Genomic DNA, 9,739 nt, shown 5'->3' on the forward strand with positions numbered 1-9,739 from the left:
TACTGGCAGAGGGACAAAGCCACGCGGGTTCCGGGGCCGAGACCTCCAAGCCTACTCGAATTGGAGTCGAGCATCTTCCACCCAGATCCTCCAAATTCCAGTAGGCGGGGGTCACACCCACCACCGGGCCCCCTGGCGCCGTGTAATCCCATCAGCGGCCAAGACTCAGAGACTATAAAATCCAGATCCCGGACGAGAACAGTGCAGTCTCTGCCCCCGCGCCTGGGTGTTCCTATATGGAGTCCCAGGGAGGGGAGCGGGTTGAGCTTTCCTCCCCGCCCCGACCAGGGCTCCGGCAGCCCAAGATCTCCAGGACCAGCCACCACCATGCTGAGACCACTCTCCGCACACATGAAGGTACTGGCAGAGGGACAAAGCCACGCGGGTTCCGGGGCCGAGACCTCCATGCCTACTCGAATTGGAGTCGAGCATCTGCGACCCAGATCCTCCAAATTCCAGTAGGCGGGGTTCACACCCACCACCTGGCCCCCTGGCGCCGTGTAATCCCATCAGCGGCCAAGACTCAGAGACTATAAAATCCAGATCCCGGACGAGAACAGTGCAGTCTCTGCCCCCGCGCCTGGGTGTTCCTTCCTGGAGTCCCTTGGAGGGGAGCGGGTTGAGCTTTCCTTCCCGCCCCGAGCAGGGCTACGGCAGCCGAAGACCTCCAGGACCAGCCACCACCATGCTGAGACCACTCTCCGCACACATGAAGGTACTGGCTGAGGGACAAAGCCACGAGGGTTCCGGGGCCGAGACCTCCAAGCCTACTCGAATTGGAGTCGAGCATCTTCCACCCAGATCCTCCAAATTCCAGTAGGCGGGGGTCACACCCACCACCTGGCCCCCTGGCGCCGTGTAATCCCATCAGCGGCCAAGACTCAGAGACTATAAAATCCAGATCCCGGACGAGAACAGTGCAGTCTCTGCCCCCGCGCCTGGGTGTTCCTTCCTGGAGTCCCTTGGAGGGGAGTGGGTTGAGCTTTCCTCCCTGCCCCGACCAGGGCTCCGGCAGCCGAAGACCTCCAGGACCAGCCACCACCATGCTGAGACCACTCTCCGCACACATGAAGGTACTGGCAGAGGGACAAAGCCACGCGGGTTCCGGGGCCGAGACCTCCAAGCCTACTCGAATTGGAGTCGAGCATCTTCCACCCAGATCCTCCAAATTCCAGTAGGCGGGGGTCACACCCACCACCTGGCCCCCTGGCGCCGTGTAATCCCATCAGCGGCCAAGACTCAGAGACTATAAAATCCAGATCCCGGACGAGAACAGTGCAGTCTCTGCCCCCGCGCCTGGGTGTTCCTTCCTGGAGTCCCTTGGTGGGGAGCGGGTTGAGCTTTCCTCCCCGCCCCGACCAGGGCTCCGGCAGCCGAAGACCTCCAGGACCAGCCACCACCATGCTGAGACCACTCTCCGCACACATGAAGGTACTGGCAGAGGGACAAAGCCACGCGGGTTCCGGGGCCGAGACCTCCAAGCCTACTCGAATTGGAGTTGAGCATCTTCCACCCAGATCCTCCAAATTCCAGTAGGCGGGGTTCACACCCACCACCTGGCCCCCTGGCGCCGTGTAATCCCATCAGGGGCCAAGACTCAGAGACTATAAAATCCAGATCCCGGAGGAGAACAGTGCAGTCTCTACCCCCGCGCCTGGGTGTTCCTATCTGGAGTCCCTGGGAGGGGAGCGGGTTGAGCTTTCCTCCCCGCCCCGACCAGGGCTCCGGCAGCCCAAGACCTCCAGGACCAGCCACCACCATGCTGAGACCACTCTCCGCACACATGAAGGTACTGGCAGAGGGACAAAGCCACGCGGGTTCCGGGGCCGAGACCTCCATGCCTACTCGAATTGGAGTCGAGCATCTGCGACCCAGATCCTCCAAATTCCAGTGGGCGGGGGTCACACCCACCACCTGGCCCCCTGGCGCCGGGTAATCCCATCAGCGGCCAAGACTCAGAGACTATAAAATCCAGATCCCGGACGAGAACAGTGCAGTCTCTGCCCCCGCGCCTGGGTGTTCCTTCCTGGAGTCCCTTGGAGGGGAGCGGGTTGAGCTTTCCTCCCCACCCCGACCAGGGTTCCAGCAGCCGAAGACCTCCAGGACCAGCCACCACCATGCTGAGACCACTCTCCGCACACATGAAGGTACTGGCAGAGGGACAAAGCCACGCGGGTTCCGGGGCCGAGACCTCCAAGCCTACTCGAATTGGAGTCGAGCATCTTCCACCCAGATCCTCCAAATTCCAGTAGGCGGGGGTCAAACCCACCACCTGGCCCCCTGGCGCCGTGTAATCCCATCAGCGGCCAAGACTCAGAGACTATAAAATCCAGATCCCGGACGAGAACAGTGCAGTCTCTGCCCTAGCGCCTGGGTGTTCCTATCTGGAGTCCCTGGGAGGGGAGCGGGTTGAGCTTTCCTCCCCGCCCCGACCAGGGCTCCGGCAGCCCAAGACCTCCAGGACCAGCCACCACCATGCTGAGACCACTCTCCGCACACATGAAGGTACTGGCAGAGGGACAAAGCCACGCGGGTTCCGGGGCCGAGACCTCCATGCCTACTCGAATTGGAGTCGAGCATCTGCGACCCAGATCCTCCAAATTCCAGTAGGCGGGGGTCACACCCACCACCTGGCCCCCTGGCGCCGTGTAATCCCATCAGCGGCCAAGATTCAGAGACTATAAAATCCAGATCCCGGACGAGAACAGTGCAGTCTCTGCCCCCGCGCCTGGGTGTTCCTTCCTGGAGTCCCTTGGAGGGGAGTGGGTTGAGCTTTCCTCCCTGCCCCGACCAGGGCTCCGGCAGCCGAAGACCTCCAGGACCAGCCACCACCATGCTGAGACCACTCTCCGCACACATGAAGGTACTGGCAGAGGGACAAAGCCACGCGGGTTCCGGGGCCGAGACCTCCAAGCCTACTCGAATTGGAGTCGAGCATCTTCCACCCAGATCCTCCAAATTCCAGTAGGCGGGGGTCACACCCACCACCTGGCCCCCTGGCGCCGTGTAATCCCATCAGCGGCCAAGACTCAGAGACTATAAAATCCAGATCACGGACGAGTACAGTGCAGTCTCTGCCCCCGCGCCTGGGTGTTCCTTCCTGGAGTCCCTTGGAGGGGAGTGGGTTGAGCTTTCCTCCCTGCCCCGACCAGGGCTCCGGCAGCCGAAGACCTCCAGGACCAGCCACCACCATGCTGAGACCACTCTCCGCACACATGAAGGTACTGGCAGAGGGACAAAGCCACGCGGGTTCCGGGGCCGAGACCTCCAAGCCTACTCGAATTGGAGTCGAGCATCTTCCACCCAGATCCTCCAAATTCCAGTAGGCGGGGGTCACACCCACCACCTGGCCCCCTGGTGCCGTGTAATCACATCAGCGGCCAAGACTCAGAGACTATAAAATCCAGATCCCGGACGAGAACAGTGCAGTCTCTGCCCCCGCGCCTGGGTGTTCCTTCCTGGAGTCCCTTGGAGGGGAGCGGGTTGAGCTTTCCTCCCCGCCCCAACCAGGGCTCCGGCAGCCGAAGACCTACAGGACCAGCCACCACCATGCTGAGACCACTCTCCGCACACATGAAGGTACTGGCAGAGGGACAAAGCCACGCGGGTTCCGGGGCCGAGACCTCCAAGCCTACTCGAATTGGAGTCGAGCATCTTCCACCCAGATCCTCCAAATTCCAGTAGGCGGGGGTCACACCCACCACCTGGCCCCCTGGCGCCGTGTAATCCCATCAGCGGCCAAGACTCAGAGACTATAAAATCCAGATCCCGGACGAGAACAGTGCAGTCTCTGCCCCCGCGCCTGGGTGTTCCTTCCTGGAGTCCCTTGGAGGTGAGCGGGTTGAGCTTTCCTCCCCGCCCCGACCAGGGCTCCGGCAGCCGAAGACCTCCAGGACCAGCCACCACCATGCTGAGACCACTCTCCGCACACATGAAGGTACTGGCAGAGGGACAAAGCCACGCGGGTTCCGGGGCCGAGACCTCCAAGCCTACTTGAATTGGAGTCGAGCATCTTCCACCCAGATCCTCCAAATTCCAGTAGGCGGGGGTAACACCCACCACCTAGCCCCCTGGCGCCGTGTAATCGCATCAGCGGCCAAGACTCAGAGACTATAAAATCCAGATCCCGGACGAGAACAGTGCAGTCTCTGCCCCCGCGCCTGGGTGTTCCTTCCTGGAGTCCCTTGGAGGGGAGCGGGTTGAGCTTTCCTCCCCGTCCCGACCAGGGCTCCGGCAGCCAAAGACTTCCAGGACCAGCCACCACCATGCTGAGACCACTCTCCGCACACATAAAGGTACTGGCAGAGGGACAAAGCCACGCGGGTTCCGTGGCCGAGACCTCCAAGCCTACTCGAATTGGAGTCGAGCATCTTCCACCCAGATCCTCCAAATTCCAGTAGGCGGGGGTCACACCCACCCCCTGGCCCCCTGGCGCCGTGTAATCCCATCAGCGGCCAAGACTCAGAGACTATAAAATCCAGATCCCAGACGAGAACAGTGCAGTCTCTGCCCCCGCGCCTGGGTGTTCCTTCCTGGAGTCCCTGGGAGGGGAGCGGGTTGAGCTTTCCTCCCCGCCCCGACAAGGGCTCCGGCAGCCGAAGACCTCCAGGACCAGCCACCACCATGCTGAGACCACTCTCCACACACATGAAGGTACTGGCAGAGGGACAAAGCCACGCAGGTTCCGGGGCCGAGACCTCCAAGCCTACTCGAATTGCAGTCGAGCATCTTCCACCCAGATCCTCCAAATTCCAGTAGGCTGGGGTCACACCCACCACCTGGCCCCCTGGCGCCGTGTAATCCCATCAGCGGCCAAGACTCAGAGACTATAAAATCCAGATCCCGGACGAGAACAGTGCAGTCTCTGCCCCCGCGCCTGGGTGTTCCTTCCTGGAGTCCCTTGGAGGGGAGCGGGTTGAGCTTTCCTCCCCGCCCCGACCAGGGCTCCGGCAGCCCAAGACCTCCAGGACCAGCCCCTACCATGCTGAGACCACTCTCTGCACACATGAAGGTACTGGCAGAGGGACAAAGCCACGCGGGTTCCGGGGCCGAGACCTCCAAGCCTACTCGAATTGGAGTCGAGCATCTTCCACCCAGATCTTCCAAATTCCAGTAGGCGGGGGTCACACCCACCACCTGTCCCCCTGCAGCCGTGTAATCCCATCAGAGGCCAAGACTCAGAGACTATAAAATCCAGATCCCGGACGAGAACAGTGCAGTCTCTGCCCCCGCGCCTGGGTGTTCCTTCCTGGAGTACCTTGGAGGGGAGCGGGTTGAGCTTTCCTCCCCGCCCCGACCAGGGCTCCGGCAGCCGAAGGCTTCCAGGACCAGCCACCACCATGCTGAGACCACTCTCCGCACACATGAAGGTACTGGCAGAGGGACAAAGCCACGCAGGTTCAGGGGCCGAGACCTCCAAGCCTACTCGAATTGCAGTCGAGCATCTTCCACCCAGATCCTCCAAATTCCAGTAGGCGGGGGTCACACCCACCACCTGGCCCCCTGGCGCCGTGTAATCCCATCAGCGGCCAAGACTCAGAGACTATAAAATCCAGATCCCGGACGAGAACAGTGCAGTCTCTGCCCCCGCGCCTGGGTGTTCCTTCCTGGAGTCCCTTGGTGGGGAGCGGGTTGAGCTTTCCTCCCCGCCCCGACCAGGGCTCCGGCAGCCGAAGACCTCCAGGACCAGCCACCACCATGCTGAGACCACTCTCCGCACACATGAAGGTACTGGCAGAGGGACAAAGCCACGCGGGTTCCGGGGCCGAGACCTCCAAGCCTACTCGAATTGGAGTTGAGCATCTTCCACCCAGATCCTCCAAATTCCAGTAGGCGGGGTTCACACCCACCACCTGGCCCCCTGGCGCCGTGTAATCCCATCAGGGGCCAAGACTCAGAGACTATAAAATCCAGATCCCGGAGGAGAACAGTGCAGTCTCTACCCCCGCGCCTGGGTGTTCCTATCTGGAGTCCCTGGGAGGGGAGCGGGTTGAGCTTTCCTCCCCGCCCCGACCAGGGCTCCGGCAGCCCAAGACCTCCAGGACCAGCCACCACCATGCTGAGACCACTCTCCGCACACATGAAGGTACTGGCAGAGGGACAAAGCCACGCAGGTTCAGGGGCCGAGACCTCCAAGCCTACTCGAATTGCAGTCGAGCATCTTCCACCCAGATCCTCCAAATTCCAGTAGGCGGGGGTCACACCCACCACCTGGCCCCCTGGCGCCGTGTAATCCCATCAGGGGCCAAGACTCAGAGACTATAAAATCCAGATCCCGGACGAGAACAGTGCAGTCTCTGCCCCCGCGCCTGGGTGTTCCTTCCTGGAGTCCCTTGGAGGGGAGCGGGTTGAGCTTTCCTCCCCGCCCCGACCAGGGCTCCGGCAGCCGAAGACCTCCAGGACCAGCCACCACCATGCTGAGACCACTCTCTGCACACATGAAGGTACTGGCAGAGGGACAAAGCCACGCGGGTTCCGGGGCCGAGACCTCCAAGCCTACTCGAATTGGAGTCGAGCATCTTCCACCCAGATCCTCCAAATTCCAGTAGGCGGGGGACACACCCACCACCTGGCCTACTGGCGCCGTGTAATCCCATCAGCGGCCAAGACTCAGAGACTATAAAATCCAGATCCCGGACAGAACAGTGCAGTCTCTGCCCCCGCGCCTGGGTGTTCCTTCCTGGAGTCCCAGGGAGGGGAGCGGGTTGAGCTTTCCTCCCCGCCCCGACCAGGGCTCCGGCAGCCGAAGACCTCCAGGACCAGCCACCACCATGCTGAGACCACTCTCCGCACACATGAAGGTACTGGCAGAGGGACAAAGCCACGGAGGTTTCGGGGCCGAGACCTCTAAGCCTACTCTAATTGCCGTCGAGCATCTTCCACCCAGATCCTCCAAATTCCAGTAGCGGGGGTCACACCCACCACCTGGCCCCCTGGCGCCGTGTAATCCCATCAGCGGCCAAGACTCAGAGACTATAAAATCCAGATCCCGGACGAGAACAGTGCAGTCTCTGCCCCCGCGCCTGGGTGTTCCTTCCTGGAGTCCCTTGGAGGGGAGCGGGTTGAGCTTTCCTCCCCGCCCCGACCAGGGCTCCGGTAGCCGAAGACCTCCAGGACCAGCCACCACCATGCTGAGACCACTCTCCGCACACATGAAGGTACTGGCAGAGGGACAAAGCCACGCGGGTTCCGGGGCCGAGACCTCCAAGCCTACTTGAATTGGAGTCGAGCATCTTCCACCCAGATCCTCCAAATTCCAGTAGGCGGGGGTAACACCCACCACCTAGCCCCCTGGCGCCGTGTAATCGCATCAGCGGCCAAGACTCAGAGACTATAAAATCCAGATCCCGAACGAGAACAGTGCAGTCCCTGCCCCCGCGCCTGGGTGTTCCTTCCTGGAGTCCCTTGGAGGGGAGCGGGTTGAGCTTTCCTCCCCGTCCCGACCAGGGCTCCGGCAGCCGAAGACTTCCAGGACCAGCCACCACCATGCTGAGACCACTCTCCGCACACATGAAGGTACTGGCAGAGGGACAAAGCCACGCGGGTTCCGTGGCCGAGACCTCCAAGCCTACTCGAATTGGAGTCGAGCATCTTCCACCCAGATCCTCCAAATTCCAGTAGGCGGGGGTCACACCCACACCCTGGCCCCCTGGCGCCGTGTAATCCCATCAGCGGCCAAGACTCAGAGACTATAAAATCCAGATCCCAGACGAGAACAGTGCAGTCTCTGCCCCCGCGCCTGGGTGTTCCTTCCTGGAGTCCCTGGGAGGGGAGCGGGTTGAGCTTTCCTCCCCGCCCCGACCAGGGCTCCGGCAGCCCAAGACCTCCAGGACCAGCCACCACCATGCTGAGACCACTCTCCGCACACATGAAGGTACTGGCAGAGGGACAAAGCCACGCGGGTTCCGGGGCCGAGACCTCCAAGCCTACTCGAATTGGAGTCGAGCATCTTCCACCCAGATCCTCCAAATTCCAGTAGGCGGGGGTCACACCCACCACCTGGCCCCCTGGCGCCGTGTAATCCCATCAGCGGCCAAGACTCAGAGACTATAAAATCCAGATCACGGACGAGAACAGTGCAGTCTCTGCCCCCGCGCCTGGGTGTTCCTTCCTGGAGTCCCTTGGAGGGGAGTGGGTTGAGCTTTCCTCCCTGCCCCGACCAGGGCTCCGGCAGCCGAAGACCTCCAGGACCAGCCACCACCATGCTGAGACCACTCTCCGCACACATGAAGGTACTGGCAGAGGGACAAAGCCACGCGGGTTCCGGGGCCGAGACCTCCAAGCCTCTTCGAATTGGAGTCGAGCATCTTCCACCCAGATCCTCCAAATTCCAGTGGGCGGGGGTCACACCCACCACCTGGCCCCCTGGTGCCGTGTAATCCCATCAGCGGCCAAGACTCAGAGACTATAAAATCCAGATCCCGGACGAGAACAGTGCAGTCTCTGCCCCCGCGCCTGGGTGTTCCTTCCTGGAGTCCCTTGGAGGGGAGCGGGTTAAGCTTTGCTCCCCGCCCCAACCAGGGCTCCGGCAGCCGAAGACCTACAGGACCAGCCACCACCATGCTGAGACCACTCTCCGCACACATGAAGGTACTGGCAGAGGGACAAAGCCACGCGGGTTCCGGGGCCGAGACCTCCAAGCCTACTCGAATTGGAGTCGAGCATCTTCCACCCAGATCCTCCAAATTCCAGTCGGCGGGGGTCACACCCACCACCTGGCCCCCTGGCGCCGTGTAATCCCATCAGCGGCCAAGACTCAGAGACTATAAAATCCAGATCCCGGACGAGAACAGTGCAGTCTCTGCCCCCGCGCCTGGGTGTTCCTTCCTGGAGTCCCTTGGAGGGGAGCGGGTTGAGCTTTCCTCCCCGCCCCGACCAGGGCTCCGGCAGCCGAAGACCTCCAGGACCAGCCACCACCATGCTGAGACCACTCTCCGCACACATGAAGGTACTGGCAGAGGGACAAAGCCACGCGGGTTCCGGGGCCGAGACCTCCAAGCCTACTCGAATTGGAGTTGAGCATCTTCCACCCAGATCCTCCAAATTCCAGTAGGCGGGGGTCACACCCACCACCTGGCCCCCTGGCGCCGTGTAATCCCATCAGGGGCCAAGACTCAGAGACTATAAAATCCAGATCCCGGACGAGAACAGTGCAGTCTCTGCCCCCGCGCCTGGGTGTTCCTATCTGGAGTCCCTGGGAGGGGAGCGGGTTGAGCTTTCCTCCCCGCCCCGACCAGGGCTCCGGCAGCCCAAGACCTCCAGGACCAGCCACCACCATGCTGAGACCACTCTCCGCACACATGAAGGTACTGGCAGAGGGACAAAGCCACGCGGGTTCCGGGGCCGAGACCTCCATGCCTACTCGAATTGGAGTCGAGCATCTGCGACCCAGATCCTCCAAATTCCAGTGGGCGGGGGTCACACCCACCACCTGGCCCCCTGGCGCCGTGTAATCCCATCAGCGGCCAAGACTCAGAGACTATAAAATCCAGATCCCGGACGAGAACAGTGCAGTCTCTGCCCCCGCGCCTGGGTGTTCCTTCCTGGAGTCCCTTGGACGGGAGCGGGTTGAGCTTTCCTCCCCACCCCGACCAGGGCTCCAGCAGCCGAAGACCTCCAGGACCAGCCACCACCATGCTGAGACCACTCTCCGCACACATGAAGGTACTGGCAGAGGGACAAAGCCACGCGGGTTCCGGGGCCGAGACCTCCAAGCCTACTCGAATTGGAGTCGAGCATC

The sequence above is a fragment of the Sorex fumeus genome, unplaced genomic scaffold (genome assembly GCF_029834395.1).
Source record: "Sorex fumeus unplaced genomic scaffold, SorFum_2.1 ptg000094l, whole genome shotgun sequence".
Classification (NCBI taxonomy): Eukaryota; Metazoa; Chordata; class Mammalia; order Eulipotyphla; family Soricidae; genus Sorex; species Sorex fumeus.